The sequence below is a fragment of the Falco cherrug genome, chromosome 4 (genome assembly GCF_023634085.1).
Source record: "Falco cherrug isolate bFalChe1 chromosome 4, bFalChe1.pri, whole genome shotgun sequence".
Lineage (NCBI taxonomy): Eukaryota > Metazoa > Chordata > Aves > Falconiformes > Falconidae > Falco > Falco cherrug.
In genome coordinates, this window is record NC_073700.1 from 63608723 (window position 1) to 63624460 (window position 15738).

The window sequence follows — 15738 nt, forward strand, 5'->3', positions numbered from 1 at the left end:
GTAAATCTATGGGAATAGGTTGTTACCTAGACAACTTGACTCACCTGCAGCGCTAAAACCAAACAAGGAGTCTCTCGCAGCTGGAAGAGCTGTGACTAATGAAAATTCTTAGGGACTTCTATTAAAATTGACACTTAAAATGTAGGTTCTAGATTTGAAACATGAAAACATGCCAAAAAAGAATGGTATGACCAGTGGGTAGATAAAGTAGTTTTAATATTCTATTTATAGAATTGATAGCTTTTCTTTGAAAAAATTTTGATGCTGTAAATTATATTTGCCTAGTATAACACTCTTTGTTTTCTGTTATTCTCACTTTGTCCTAAGACAAGGAAAATCCTAAACACCTTTTTGCAAGCTACATGCTATTTTGAAGTCCAGTGTTTTACACTTCACTTTTTGTGTAGACTGAAAAGTCAAAAATTTCTGTGAGAACAAAATATTCGTCCAGGGGGCAAGAGTGCCATGCAGACACAAAATGTGCATTATAAGGTATGAGGGGTCCCCCTGCTGGAATTTTACATTATTGCAGTCCTAAGATAAATGCACACGAAAGATCACACTCCATAGTTCAAGCTATTTCTGAAGCATGCTGCAAAAAAATTAAGAAATCTGCTAGTCTAGTTGCAGTAATTCTTAGAATGTTGCAATGTGCACCTGTATGGAAGACCATAACCCTTGTCACAGCCATTTCTGAGGAAAATATATCAGCCACATTCATGTACATTTAAGCTATTGCAGAGGCATCTAGATTTCAACTCCAAGGAGAAGTTATACAAGTTGTAGTACTTCTCAGCTACCATTTTCAAGGAATCCATGCAAGTTGAGCACCGAAGATATGCCAGTCAGAGACCTAGCATTTGGTCTTTAAGGGTGTTATAAAAGCCTATACAAAAACAGGCTCAACTTCCAAGTCTCCTTTCAAACTACTCAAAATCTTAATCTTAGAATTTCAACATTATGATGCTAAACCAAACAGTCCTTACAATAAAAGGGAAGAAACTTAGGAATGTATAAAATGGTCAAATAGCAATCATAACTGGAACACAGATGCGTAAGAACACGCAGTCTTCAGGAAAAATACAAGCAAAGTAAGGTAACATGGGTAAAGCTAATCTGTGTCAAAATAATTTTCTAAGCAAAATTGTAAGAGATTCTCCTGGCATAGTGCCACACACGAGATTTAAAATAGAAACAGAGATACCCTGCCCATAATGCTATTAAATAGAGTAATTCTGCTGGGAATTGTATCATGAAGGGAGGCAAGAAGACATAACAGAAAGAATAAACAAAAGTAGTCAAGTAAGTAAGATTGCTTATAAATAATAAATTAGTTTATTGAATTAGCTGAACTATGGACTTCAGCATTCTGAAGGTGGAGGTGTCTTGCAGTTTCTGATAATGGTAAGGAATGCACTAGCAGCGGATCCAGAAAAGCTGAGAGGTGCACAAGTGTTATAGCATGTGCTGTCCAGTGTCTGAGTAACACAGGTACGGCACAGAACTGACTGACTCCCTGTGATGAGTATCTGGCAGTATATATTGAATTAAAAAAAAAATGAAATAGTATGCATTTGAAGCAAAGATTCAAGAGGAATTCTTTAAACTGTTCTGTGCATATCTGAGTTCTTCCAGACAATGATAGTTCCTGAAGTGCTTCTCCACGAACACCTACTGATATAGAGCAATTCATGTATTCTCAAAGAATTTTTGTTGTAAAATAGGAACATCAGATTTCACCTGCATGTTTCAACAGACGAGGCTGAGGTTTTCCCTTTGTACGCATGGCCCATTCCATACATGTACAACAGCTTCAGTTTCATTTTCCTCATTTTATCGTGCCATTTCAGGGATAACCTGTTCTCCTTCAGCAACAATTTGTGGTTTTCTATTGTAATCTGACAAGTGTGATAAAATATCTTACAAGGTCTCATTTCCTGTTGGATACTGGCTGTTTTAGTCATTTCAGCATGCACAATTTATGCAGCAGAGATGAAGTGGAAAGAAGAGAAGAACAGAAAATCTGCTGGATGCAAACAAAAAGCCCTCACGAAAGATCTAGGCTTAACACCGTAATTCAGCACCACTTTGATGCCTTTTTAAGGAGTTGTTAACTTCACATCAACCTGTTATCAACAAAGGTTTGTTTCTAGGAGTGAGGAATGTGAGGAATGCATTTCTAGCATGTGGGGAATAGCTCTATTCTGCCAATGGTGAAGATCTTGAGAAAATGCCATTTAAGCACTACCTGTTGTTTCAAAAAACATTTTGCCTGCTTCCTATTCAGCAAGAAAATGTCTTCTATTCCTTTTTTCTTTTTCAGTCTAAGACAGCTAGAGAAAAGATTTGTATTTAAGTTGAATTCTTTGCAGCAAAAAATAGCTTGGAGAAGTCTTTAGGTCAGTACTTATTACATCTAAGGTGTGCAACACAGGACTAGTTTAGAGAATAAGAAACCTTATTTCCTGGAGCATTTCACAAAATGTCAAAAGGAACATACTGCAGCAACAGTCTTGGCTGTTTACTGGGTAGTTCTTATCTGAACTATTATCAGTGTACCTGCTGAGGTTAACTGCCAGTTACTTCTTTTCCCACATACGTATAATATGAGTTTTGCAATATTCAAAAAGACTATTTCAAATTACGGTCCACTCCAGTCTATTAGACAAAATATATTCTTTATTAGACCCATTCAGAAATATTCCTAAAGTTATTAAAAAAAGGCAAAACCACACAACCCCAAAAAAACCCTAACAAACCCCTAAAAGATAGGGAAAATTAAGTTTTAAGTACCACTTTAGGAAAACACATATTTGACTTTTCTTACAGATTAGCGGTTACATATGTGGATGTAAAGCTATGTAGGACAGGATTGGTATGTCTTCCTAGAGAGCAAAAATTTTGAGATCTTGGCCTTCTAGGGTTAAAAATATCAAGTAAGAGCAGGAGAGATGCTCTGCCACAATAAACCATCAGTCATGGAGCCTGCTAATATCCCTGCACCTACAGGGCAAATGAATGCAGTTCTAAGGCATACTGGATCCTCAGCTGGCCTTTAATGCTCTTTTGGCTTCTGTGAATGCATTTTCCTCAAATGGGAACAGAAGTACAGAAACAGGAAGGGAAACGGTGTTGCCTCATCCCAGCACAGATTCACTTCTTGTTCGAACAAGGTTAGGGCATGCACTAAGAGGTAATAGCAAGTAATTACTCAGGTGTCTGAACACAGCCTAAAAGAAACAAGACCACAAGTTCCATGGAAGATTTATCCACTTGAAGTACAGAATAGGCCTTGTAAATACTAAAGCTTTTGCTTGTAAATTCAGCCTTGTAGTACTAGTTAATCTGACTTTTAATCTGACCTTTACTAAAACACATGGGACACTATTGCATTTTAATTCGTTAAATATAAAAATCAGAATATCCATAAGTGGTGAGATTCACGCCCTAATTCACTAGATCCAAATACAGACGAAAACTATTTCCTGACTGAAACTACTGTGCACTCCTCTGGAACGCATATTCTACCTTTAACATATTCAAAGAAGGGAAAACAGCTGCTATACAAAAGGGTATAGAGTGAATATTGGGAGCTGCAAGGTGAGACAAGTATGAAGATGAATCATCAGGAATGCTTTGCTGAGCCTTTGTAGCTGTATTCCCATTTATCTAGAGCACTCAAATGGCTAAAAGCACGACCATGTGACAGTTTCAGATGCTGGCAAATTGCCTTCAAAGTTAATCATTTGACCTCATATTCTGTAGCTCTCTCTGATTACACTGTTGGGCTTGCACATTCCCAAACCTTCAACTAAAGTCTCTTTCTCTGTGCTTTTGTAACTCATTCAATTAATTTTAATATCTCAGCAATGCTTCTGGCATGATGTTCCAAGGTAGCCTTTAGTCAAATTGGTGAAATTCAGTTTTGATACATGGGCTATGAGTGGAAAATTGGCTGGGCAGGCTCAGAGGGTTGCAATTAACAGGATAAAGGGCAACTGACAGTGAGGACCCAACAGTGTTCCTCAGGAGTCGGTGCTGGGGACAGTACTGTCGATGAAAGTCTTTTCTAATGACTTGAACAACTGAAGTGAATAAACTCCCAGCAGGTTTGCAGAGAATATCAAACTGGGGGGAAGGGGTCAGTACACTGGAGGGTGGCAAAATTTCATTCAGAGGAATTTCAATAGACTAGAGATATGGACTGATCTCAAGTTCAACAAAAGCACAAGGAAAGTCCTGTACTTTCCTGTAACCCCGCTCAGCTGCACACACTGAGTGCTCTGGCTAGAAAGCAGCTTTGCAAAATGGACCTGTGGTCCTGGTGGGCATGAAAATGAGGCAAGGTTGCACCCTTCCAGTGAAGAAAACATACTGGCCTCTATTAGCAAATGTGGCAAGTAGGTCTAGAGAAATGATTATTCCCCTTTATTCAGCACTTGTGAGAACCCACCTGGAGTACTTTGTTCAGTTTTGAGCTTTCCAGCACAAAAGATGATACTGTCATTTTTTTTGTACTGTCATTTTGTCATTTTTATGTACTGTCATACATCATTTACCGAACTCGGAGCAAGTTCAGCAAAAGGGTCACCAAGATTATTAGGGGCCTGGAGCACAAGATATATGAGTAGTGACTGAGAGAACTGGGTTTGTAATCCTGAAAGAAAGAAAACTAAAGGGAGATCTACAACCTCTTAAAGAGAGAGTATAGAGAAGATAGAGTCAAATTCCTTTTAGAGGTGCAGAGTGAAAGGGCAGTTGGCAATGGACACATATTGCAATAAAGGAAATTCTGACTAGTAAGAAAAAAACATTCACAATGAGGATAAAAAAAAAAAAATTAAAATGTGTCCACAGAGGCTGTATCTCTTCATAATGGAGATACTAAAAACTCAGCCAAATGCACCCCTGTGAAACCTGCCCTAAGGCTGATCCTACTTTGAGCAGGGACTTGGACCAGATGACCTCCAGAGGTCTTCCCTCATCTGTTTTATTCTGTTAAGAAGACAGAGTCCTCTATAGGTTAATTTATTCCACCTCTTGCACAAGTCCCACTCTCTTCATTGCCTAGAGAAGCAGCATAGAAAACTGCTTCTATAACTGCTAACTTGTAGATGGTAAATATTACACAAAATAAATTCATCTTTCATCCAGGAAATTGCTCATAACAAAATCCCTACACAACTAGCTTTTTAGTTATTTAATCCCCAGAACAATTTATGAACTTAAAAGAGAAATCCTGGAGAAAAACAAACTAAACCTTACATGAGAAATATGAAGATTAAGAAAATGAAGTAGCAACAACTCCATAAAAATATACTTTCTTGTATACAAAATTCATTTCAGATATATGAACCCATAGGCTAAAAAAATTCAAAGCTAAACTCCTTAGTCTATATACTGAATATTATAAATGTGTTTCAGAACACTCAACAATGATTTCTTTAAACACCAGCTTTTGAATAGATCCATTAGGAGATGGCTTTGGCTAAAACCCTCAAACTCTTGACAGCTGAGATTGATCAAAGAAAACGATGATCAATTTGAGAATAATAGGTTTATTTTAACTGTTAAGGTGATCTTTTGGGGGGGCAACTAAATAAGATATGTTAAACAGACTGATACCATAAGTCTGGATCCTAGCCCAAAGCTACAATTGTAGCTGTTAGACATCATCTGAGCTACTCATTGTAGATTCCTTTTATATCAATAAACAAATAAACATTTCAAGACATCAATCCTGAGAGAGTGTCTAAGTGCCAATAAATCACGTTCTGGAGTTGCCAGTTTACCTTCACTGATTATTAAGGAAGCCTCAGATAACTAAGAGTAAGGGCATGTAACTGTTTTTGGTCAGGAGTGTGTTTCTAAAACAGATCTCCTGATCGTAAGTGAGGACAACGCCTTCATCTGCATCTCAGAGTCATCTTGCAGCCTGTGAACTGAATTCCTTGAGAAGAAAGTAAAGCAGAAGATGCATTCCAAGATCACAACTGAATACTTCTTTGATCATTATTTGACAACGAGATTACAGTAAATCAGGAATAACCCCTCAAAATTTGCATAGTGCAGATCTTCACTCAGAATTACTTGTTTTGGTTCTAGAGATTCATTCCTATTGTTACCATCATTTTCTAATTAAGACATACTCCATGACAGAATTTTAGACCAATATGTTTACAGAGATTAATCTCATTTTAGGAATCCAGTCACTAACAACTCATTCATGTTTAAGACCACTCATTTCACTATGGGGGTACAGCTGATCTAGTTTTCAGAATCAGATGTCACTGAAGCTCTCAACTGATTTTGTGATTTAGAATGTGTCTACATTTATTGAAAAAAGAAGAAATATTGGCAAAAAAAGTTTTATCTGTAAATATTAAAGGATGTACAGAGGCCTTCTATTGACTTTTGGAAGGTCCCCAAGAATGTCATATTAATGTGGGTTTTAAGAGACAGTGGCTTCCCAGATGATCATTGGCAAAAGAGTTTTTTGGGTTTTTTTTTTTCCTTCTCAGGAGTTCTTAGTTCTCATGTTTCCCACTTTATGGGGAACTTGAAAACAAAGTAAGTTTCCTAAGACAGACAGTGCAGAAGACTATGATCTCTAGCTCTGACTGTTCATCAGTAAGATCCTGTCCTATAGGCATGATAATAATTCTAGTGAACTATTAGACAAGTGATTAAGCTTCATTTCAGGATGGACCAGTCAATCATGTCTACCAGACTTGAAACAGTTTCAAAAGTTGCAGCCTCCTGGTATACAATTCAGATGAAAGTGAATGATAAATGAAATGACTGAATCAAAATAATTTTACCTGCTGGAAATCTCATGGTGTATCACAGGAAACAGATGGCGGCAGAATTCACTGGTGAGACATTTAATAATTAATTTCCATATGACTTTGTTGTATGTTTATATTTAAATTACTGCTGATATATTTGTTAGCGTTTGCTTCAATTTTTCAGGGTTTATTCAAGTTCTGGTGTTCCTCTTAACTTCACTCCATCACAAATTTGTATAATAAACCAAGATAGCTACATTTAGTAAAGATGTACTAAGTTTTGTCATATGACATTATCATTTTAATCCAGCATCACATAATTTACAAATATATTTTTTGCTACTTTTAGTATCCAGTGGAAAATACACACAGCAATGGTGCTAGACTTTGTAAGTTTTTCTGTCAAACTGCAGAGGCCAGTGAGGTGGTGATGCAAAATCCTGTGCCTTTAGTAAACTAAAATCTACATGACATAGCCATGAATTTCAACTTGCAAGATCCCCCAAGCTCGACAATTGACAAACACATTAGTCCTACATGAAAGATAGCATTTTGGGATGCAGCCTGGAGACCAAGTTTGAAATTATGAGTACTGTGTAATACCACACCTTGCCACTATTTAAAAGATGTTCTCTGGGGTCTTGAATCCCTCCACCGACCAAATTAAGCAGCTGGCCTAAGGGTTACAAGTCTTTCTTCCATGCTACAAAGCCCAGTACTACCTACTGAGCTGGGCATATAGCAAGGAAATGGTCAGGGGTAAGACAGAAGGAAAAGAAACTACATATGTCAGACTTTATCTCCATGTAGAGTCATGAAGTGTGGGGTAGGTGTGAAATTTCCCAAGTCTCACTGTTATATCATCGTCAGAGAAGTTCCACTTACTGCCAGGAAACTCACTAATGGAATTCAGTGAGTTAAAAAATAAGAAATTAAAATCAACCCAATCCCAGTCTGGAATTTACAGGAATGCAGTGCACAAACAATTGTTCATTTAGTGAAATGGAACTATAAAACAAAACAAAAACTGAGCTGGGCATTAAAAAGCTTCTGCAAGTTATTGTAAAGTGAGGCATCTAATTTATAGGAAGGGTGGAGAGTATTTTCCAGCTGCTGGTTAAAGCGAAACCATTCAGTGCTGCTCTGGAAAAGGAAAATGAAAGTTAGGAATTGTACATCATGATTTTGCACAGTGAAAATCAAAGTCCGTTAGGCAACTTGAACTATCTAAAGCATAAGAAATTAGAAAGTTTGCTATATAAATTGTTTTAGCTATGTACATATAGGAAGATTGTATATAACTATCCATGTCACACTACTGACATTGCTTTCAAAGCCCATGGTAAAGCTGACTAAACATTTATTACACAGACATAAGTTTTCCTACTTGGAATTAAGGTTTGTGTGTTTTTTGTAAAAAAAATGGAAGCTTTTTCAACCTTGTTTGTTGGTTCTCTTACTACCTTGAGGCTGTTTTTATCAACAAGTTGTGACTTAATTTTTAAGACCTCATTTTCCTCTAGTTCAAAAAAAAACAATCACTATAAAAGTTTGGTTTAAAGAATTATAACAAATGCCACCCTCAAATCTTCTTGCAAATTAGTTTTTTTTCCCCTGTGTAGTAAATCAACAGTGCAACTAATATTTTTATGTATGTGCATATATTTATATACATACACATCAGTTTAGAATATCTCACAATTATATATTTACCATTTAAAATATCTTCCTGAATTCTGATAGCAGCAAGAATGAAAATGAAATCTCATTTTATCTTCAATTAAAAGACAGGTAAATCTGCTATTTCATGGTGCTTTGAAAGATTCTGGATTTGGGGAAAACGGTATTTGTAGTTAACTATGAAAATCATAAACCTTTAAAAATACCTAATAATTAAATGCTATTTCAATTACCTCTTCTAAAAAACTTGAACAACTTGGTGCTAAAAATTTAAACTCATTGAAAGTGCATTTGTTATATATTTTCTATTCAGAAATAAAAGTTTCATACTTTAAGTTTCTAGGTTGTGTGAAGTCAGGTATAGTTTTCCAAGGCTAGACTTTATAAAATGCCTTTCCAATGATGGTGCATTTTCCCATAAGTACCCCATTAAAAAAAAAAAAAAACCAAAACCAAAAAAAACCTAAACTTGTAATTGTTACTGCAAGTCAAGACAGAGCTCCTTAGTACGGACAATCTAAACGCAGACTATACATACCCTCTAAATGTCCATTTCTGGGAACTGAAAACAAACTGGCTTTATTCTGTCCACATTTGTTACCTCCTCTTCCCATTCAGTACAAGAACTGTAAAGAAACAGAAACTGCAGAGTGCTTGATATATGTACCAATTTTAAAAGTATCTTCTATAATTTTGCCATCTGCAAATGATTAACATTAAATTTCATGAAAATCTCATTAATTTAACTCAGTCTTGTTATACAATCCATGGGTGGAGGCAGTCCAAAACTCTTTAGTAACAGTTTCCAAACTACCTTGGTTCACTTACCACATTGTGAAAAATCTATTTTATCATACTAATGTACTTGCCTTGGGTGCATCACCCTTAATTTAAGCATACCTGCATAAGCGCCATAAACCTAAAATATGTTAATACAAATGAGGCCGGCACTGTTTGGATTAGGAGGCTGCACTGTCTAAAGCAGAGGAGAGTTCTGACCTTAGGTCTCCTGCATTCAGGTTGCAGGTTTATTCACTGGGTGTTATATAAATATGAGTCACTTGCTATGAATTTTTAAAGAAATGAGTCCTACGTTTTCCCAAAAAACATAATGAAGTTGCTGGTCTGCAGGGACTTTGAATTACACTGTATGGCAATAAAAATGAGGCATTTGGGTTTTACTCCATACTCAGATATTTTCTCAAATCTAGATAAAAATGGAAAACAGAAGCAGCAGTCATTGTAACAGAAACCATTTTAGATGTTTCCATACTCTTCTACTATGTTTTTATAGATGAAAAAAACCCTAATTTCTGGAGTTGTACGTGAGAACTGAGGACATTAAATTTTCATTGGAAAAAAACTTTTCATTTTATAATGTATTATCCATTCTTCCTGGTTGCCCCCCTTTCTTCTTTAATCTTCAAGCTTTCCCATGCAATAATTAGTAATTAACTATGAACTTCTAAAAGGCTGTGAGTCCCCTAGACATTTCCAGTGTCATTCACTGTATAAATGTCAGAAGTCATGTAATGAAATTTTCCTGCAGGTGGGTGGAATCTTGTGAATAATAGGAGTTTTTTCAGGGTATAGATTAATGTATATTGACCAACTATTACAGTGTACACTACATATATATTTGGAGGGGGGGGAAAGTAGCTGTAACAGTAGGCAGTAATGTCTACTTCTGTAAAAATTATTCTTTTGGAATAATTCCAAAAAGGATTGAATTAATATTGGATTCATGCATTATTCACTTAGTTCAAAACTTCAATTCTGGAAGTCTTAGAAATGTTTGATTTTCACAGAACTTCAGCTTTTGACATTTATTTATTCCAACCATTTAATGTTCACTTGCACTCTACTAAGCTTGTCCAGCATCCATCTCATTTTAAGCGTGGCACAGATCCAGCGTCTGAAACTCCCAATGGAGCCAAGCAAATGCTTTGGGAAGACAAAATGGATCAGCTCTACTTTGGGAAGGCAAAATGGATCGGCTCTCCAGAGAAGTCAATGAAGTCTGCTTTCAAAGCATATCTGGGGAAGAACAGCAGTGCCTCTTCCCCTTTGTAATAAATGAAACACTTATTCTTGAACGGGAAGGCCATACATCTCTCACATCGCCTGTAACTGCCATAGTTAGCAGTCACGAGGGCAGGCACAAGACTCAACTAAACATAACAGCAGTAACACAGGTTGGATGGTTATTATGGTCACCCCTAGTTGGTACAGCCTTGCTTAATCACCAGGTTACAGTTTATTCTAAACTGAGGGACATTACGCATGTTTCTGTCTCTGTCTCTTTCTCTGTACACGTACCTTTCTTTGGCATAGGGATACCAATTTAACATAACGGTTAGCATTCCTACTTGGATGAGGGTGAAGTTCTGTTACGGTATGTCCAACAGTTTACTCCAGGTCAAGTTCTCTGAGCGTCCCTTCTGTCTAACTGTCAGAGGTCCTGGGCTGATCTGCTACAGGGGAATGTTCAGGAACACTGAGCTTTGGTGCAGGGAGCTCATAAGCAATGCTAACAGCCCACACTGTGAAGGGCTCTGCCTTAATTCCTCCAAATCCACCAACTCACGTCCCACATTTATATGTGATGACTTAACCCACCACACCACATGCAAACCCCCATTGTCCTGTGCCCTACATTAGACATACTCTGCCGAGCCTTCACTGCACAGGCACACAGCATCGCATTTATAATCCTGAAACCACAATGAATGAGAGAGGTCAATTAACGTGAACACATTAGTCAGTCAGCAAACAACACAAAACAAGTAATAAACCATCACTCTCCTCCCCGTGTGGATGCGGTAGTCTCAAGAGATGCCCAAGATCAGCACCAGCATGCACCAACAGAACACAAGTGTACCAATGATGAATGAGAAGATTCAACAGACAAGCAGTGCCTGCTCATGTAGACTCTTCATGTTTGTAACCTACACTGTAAAGCAAAATAATTGTTCTTTCTTAATAATTTCCTCTTGTAATCAATCACAGAATTATAGAACGTTGAGGTTGGAAGGGGTCTCTGGAGGTCATCCAGTCCAAACCTCTGCTCAGGGTTTGGCTCACCTACAGCCTGTTGCCCGGATTGTTCAGGTGGCTTTTGAGTAACTCCAAGATGGAGACTCCGCAATCTCCCTGGACAACCTCTGCCAGTGCTCAGTCACTCTCACAGTAAAAAAGTGTTTCCTGACGCTGAGAGGTAACCTCTCGTGTTTCAGTCTGTGCCCGTTGCCTCTGGTCCTGCCACCAGGCACCACTGGACAGAGCCTGGCTCCATCCTCTTTGCACTCTCCCTTCAGGTATTTATATACGTTGTAAGATCTCCCCCAAGCTGTTGCCTTCTCTAAGCTAAACAGTCTGAGCTCTCCCAGCCTTTCCTCATAGCAGAGATGCTCCAGTCCCTTAATTGTCTTACTAGCCCTTTGTTGGACTCTCTCCAGCATGCCTCTCTTGTACTGGAGAGCCCAGCACAGGACACAGGACTCCAGATGTGGCCTCGCCAATGCTGACTAGATGGGAAGGTTCACCTCCCATGACCTGCTGGCAGTACTGTTCCTAATGCAGCCCAGGGCACCATTAGCCTTCTTTGTCACAAGGGCACATTGCTGGCTCATGGTCAACTTGGTGTCCACCAGGAGCCCCAGGTCTGTTTCTGCAATGTTGCTCCCCAGCTGGGTGGCACCTACCATATATTGGTGCATGGGATTGTTCCTCCCCAGGGGCAGGATTTTGCACTTCCCTTTGCTGAACTTCATGAGGTTCCTCTTGGCCCATTTCTGCAGCTTGATGAAATACTTTTGGATGGCAGCACGACCCTCTGGTGTATCAGTGCTCCTCCCAGATTGGCATCATCTGCAGACTTGCTGACCAGGACTTTGTGCCATCATCCAGATCATTAATGAAGATGTTGGACAGGATTGGAGCCAGTACTGATCCCTGGAGTCCTCTGCTAGTTACTGGTCTATGACTAGACTTTTTGCCACTGACGATCATCCTCTGGGGCCAGCTGTTCAGTCAGCTTTCAATCCACCTCACTGCCTGCTCATCCAGCCCATACATACAGCTTCTCTATGAGGATATTACAGGAGACTGTTGAAAGCCCTACTGAAGTTTAGGTAGACAAGATCCACTGCTCCTCTCTCATCTACCAACCCTTCAAAATCCTTCACGTGGATTTTAAAAACTGTCTCTTTTCAACCTGTATTAACCTATTTCTTTCTTTATTCAATGGAAAGCAATGGAACTTGCTGCGTGTCTGGGAATCTAGCTGCACCTGCCAGTGACACCTGTCCTTCAACTGCAGGAGTAAAAGCACACAGCTCAATAAGTAGCAGACACTACCAGTCTCTAAGGAAGAATGCAAAAATTTCCTTTTTTAGCTTGGTCTCTCATTCTACCTAGTGTTTCAGATCTGTTTTGAAGCAGCTGACTTCTCCAGGAACCTTTGTGCCCTTCTCCAGAACCTCTGTGCCCAGCTCAGGAGCCCAGACTTCACATTAGGAATCATGTAAAGATACAAAATATGACAAGGCATAAGAGGTTTGCAGAGATTTGAAAATCGGTAGTTTTCCTATTAACAAGTTTTCTCCTTGTTTTCTTCTGTTTCCATATTTTTATTGGCTTTTCTGCTCTTTTATTAATTCTTTCCCAAAGCAGGAATTTCATCTGCCAATCACAAAACATGGGGGTTTTTTGATGAGATTTTTAGCGTTTTTCCACCATTTTAATATTCCTGTACAACAGTATAGGTTTTTCATGTATCTTGTCATAAACGTCAGTCATTTATATTTTCAGTACTGAAGTACATGGCTAACTCCTATGTTTTAATTGCATTTACCTTTATATAAGTGACATTCTACAGAACTGGATGGGAATTAAACAGTTAATTGATCAGGATCTTAATTTAACATTTTGAATTATGAACTCTACTGAATTGTAGAGCTAATTAACAGATTTTCCAAAAACTATTTCTGTATTATTTTCTGACAGAATTGAGTCAATTAATAAAAATTAAGTGCTAGCAGGGCTTAGATCCATGCATGTTTTCATAGAAACAGGGTGAGTTCAAAGCAAGTTTTAAGAAAAGGTGCAAGGTTAGACATGGTCATAATTTTCCAAAGAATTGATATTTTTTTAATATTTTATTATTAAGAGTGATTTTCAGAGACTGCATGATCAGCAGTTCCAGGAAGCCATGTCTTTTGACAGTGCCTCAGTCTGGATGCCAAAATAATGACAACTAAAACGTTTCACATTACAGTATTAGTAGAGAGATTACATAAACCACAAAGCTCTTCCAAATGTGAAGTCAGGAATACCTGGCACATCGAGCTTGGCCATTGCATGAAAAATTGCACACAGAAAGAAATGAATGAGAATTCTAAAACAGATGCATAAACCTCATGAATAGAAACCAGTGGGCATTAAATGCTATGGAAGGAAATTATACCAAAAGTGGTAAGGCTTAACCATTCTCAAACAAGGTTCAGGCCCAACTAGAATGTTTAACTAATCCAATAGTTTATTTTAATTAGGGAGTGATGCGATTGTAAGAACATCTGAAAAACAGGCAGCTTTTATTTTACTGTCATTTTCTAGCTTTCAGATCGGAACTCAACCTGGCTGAGTTAAAACATTCTCAAGGATGTTTACTCTAGCCCACACCTTATCAAAAACATATAAACAAACATTTAAAATCACCAACTTCAGCCTCCAGCCCTGGCGCATATTGTATTGTGTTACATTTTACACCAACTTATAAAGCTTGTATGTTAATACAAAATATACCTTATCCCTACTCCAGTTAGAAAATTCTGCCAGAATCTAAGAGCTCCAGAGGCTGGGAACATTCAGAATGATAATTAAATATCAGTATGTTTTAAATGGTCTCCCTATAGTGCAGTATCCCCAAAACAGCTGTGCTAAGTACTCTGGAAGACCTAGCCCTAATGAAATCAGGAAGCCATCAGTCCTCTGCACTGTTTCCCTAAATACAGGGACCTTTCTTCAGCTTCCTACAAATATGAAGTCACCTGACTTGACATCTGAGGGGCAATGTCTTCAGAACATGTCCACAACTGTCATTCTCCATAACCTACCCATGCCACCTAATGATGCAACTTATTCACAGCTTCAGCACTCAAACAATACCTTGTTTTCAAAACAAATAAAACATTGGTGTGCAATCCAAATTTAATCACATTTGCCTTTTTTCTATACTAAAACACAGGATGCTGAACCAAGACAATACTGACGGCCAAATAAAATAGAATTCAAACCCCATAATCTCAATGACAGGTTCTTAAATCATCATTGGCCTTCTCCGTTCACCTTTTGTATCCTCATATATCTAATGGCCTAAGAGTCACAAAAATATTACAACCTGTTAAGAAATTTCACTTAAGTTGAAAAGTGAGAGAATTTAATAGATTTTTTTTTTAAAGCAACGTGAATTTATTAGCCATGAAACATCAGGTACCTTTAGCTGTCACAAAATACTAGTATTCTCTCCCCTTCCTGGTTAAGTATTATAATTTCAGGATTTGTCATTCTAAGCTATGATAAATTTGCAGGACTACCTTGTGGAAAACAAAAAGCAAAATGTACAGCATGTAAACATGTCCATGGTTTATACCATGCTGCAATTGTCTCCACTAAGAATGATGATAGGAAAGAGTCTCTCCATGTTCACATTGCTGAGTCTCCAGGGAGCTCGCTGCTCCTGGCTATGCTACTAATACAAGCTCTCACATAGGTTTCTGTACTTTGCTCTGTAACAGTATTTAGGTTGCTTTCTGCAGATAGCAAGCCTTCTGTTAAATTCTTACAAGTCAACACAATCCTAATTTTCCCTATGGACACTATCCGAGAGATAAGAATTAAAGTACTAAAAAATAAAAGTGATTGCACAAAGGTCACCAAAATAAAAAGTCTTGATATCCAGATCTTCCAAGTTCCATTTTGGTATCTTAAAGATGATTTATAATCTACATTTATACCAGGCCTAACAAAGGTTAATAATTTCCTCACTATCCACATTCTTGAACAAGTGAATGTAAATTTTTTTGAGAGCTACGATGCTATCATTTCATTTACAGGACTCGAGTTTTAAATTCTAAGCAGTGAGGTTAAATGTTTAATTTTCAATCTTTCTGGATTACTTTTCCTGATCAACAGGAAATTACTTTCAGGTGTGGCTTTCACTTTCTGCAGATAGACGTTATACAGTAAAGTGTGCCTTTTAAAAAAACCT

The 15738-nt window shown here is 37.8% G+C and overlaps 1 long non-coding RNA gene across 1 annotated transcript in view; it reads right to left on the reverse strand.

Moving 5' to 3' along the window:
• Positions 1–5058: 5058 nt before the first annotated feature.
• LOC114016679 (uncharacterized) overlaps positions 5059–15738 on the reverse strand; it is a 31393-nt gene continuing 20713 nt past the window's right edge. Inside the window, exons 3-4 of the long non-coding RNA XR_003561296.2 lie at positions 9007–9094; positions 5059–7931 (exon numbers count right to left, since the gene is read on the reverse strand). This is a non-coding gene — a long non-coding RNA (uncharacterized LOC114016679). The remainder of the gene's footprint in view (positions 7932–9006; positions 9095–15738) is intronic.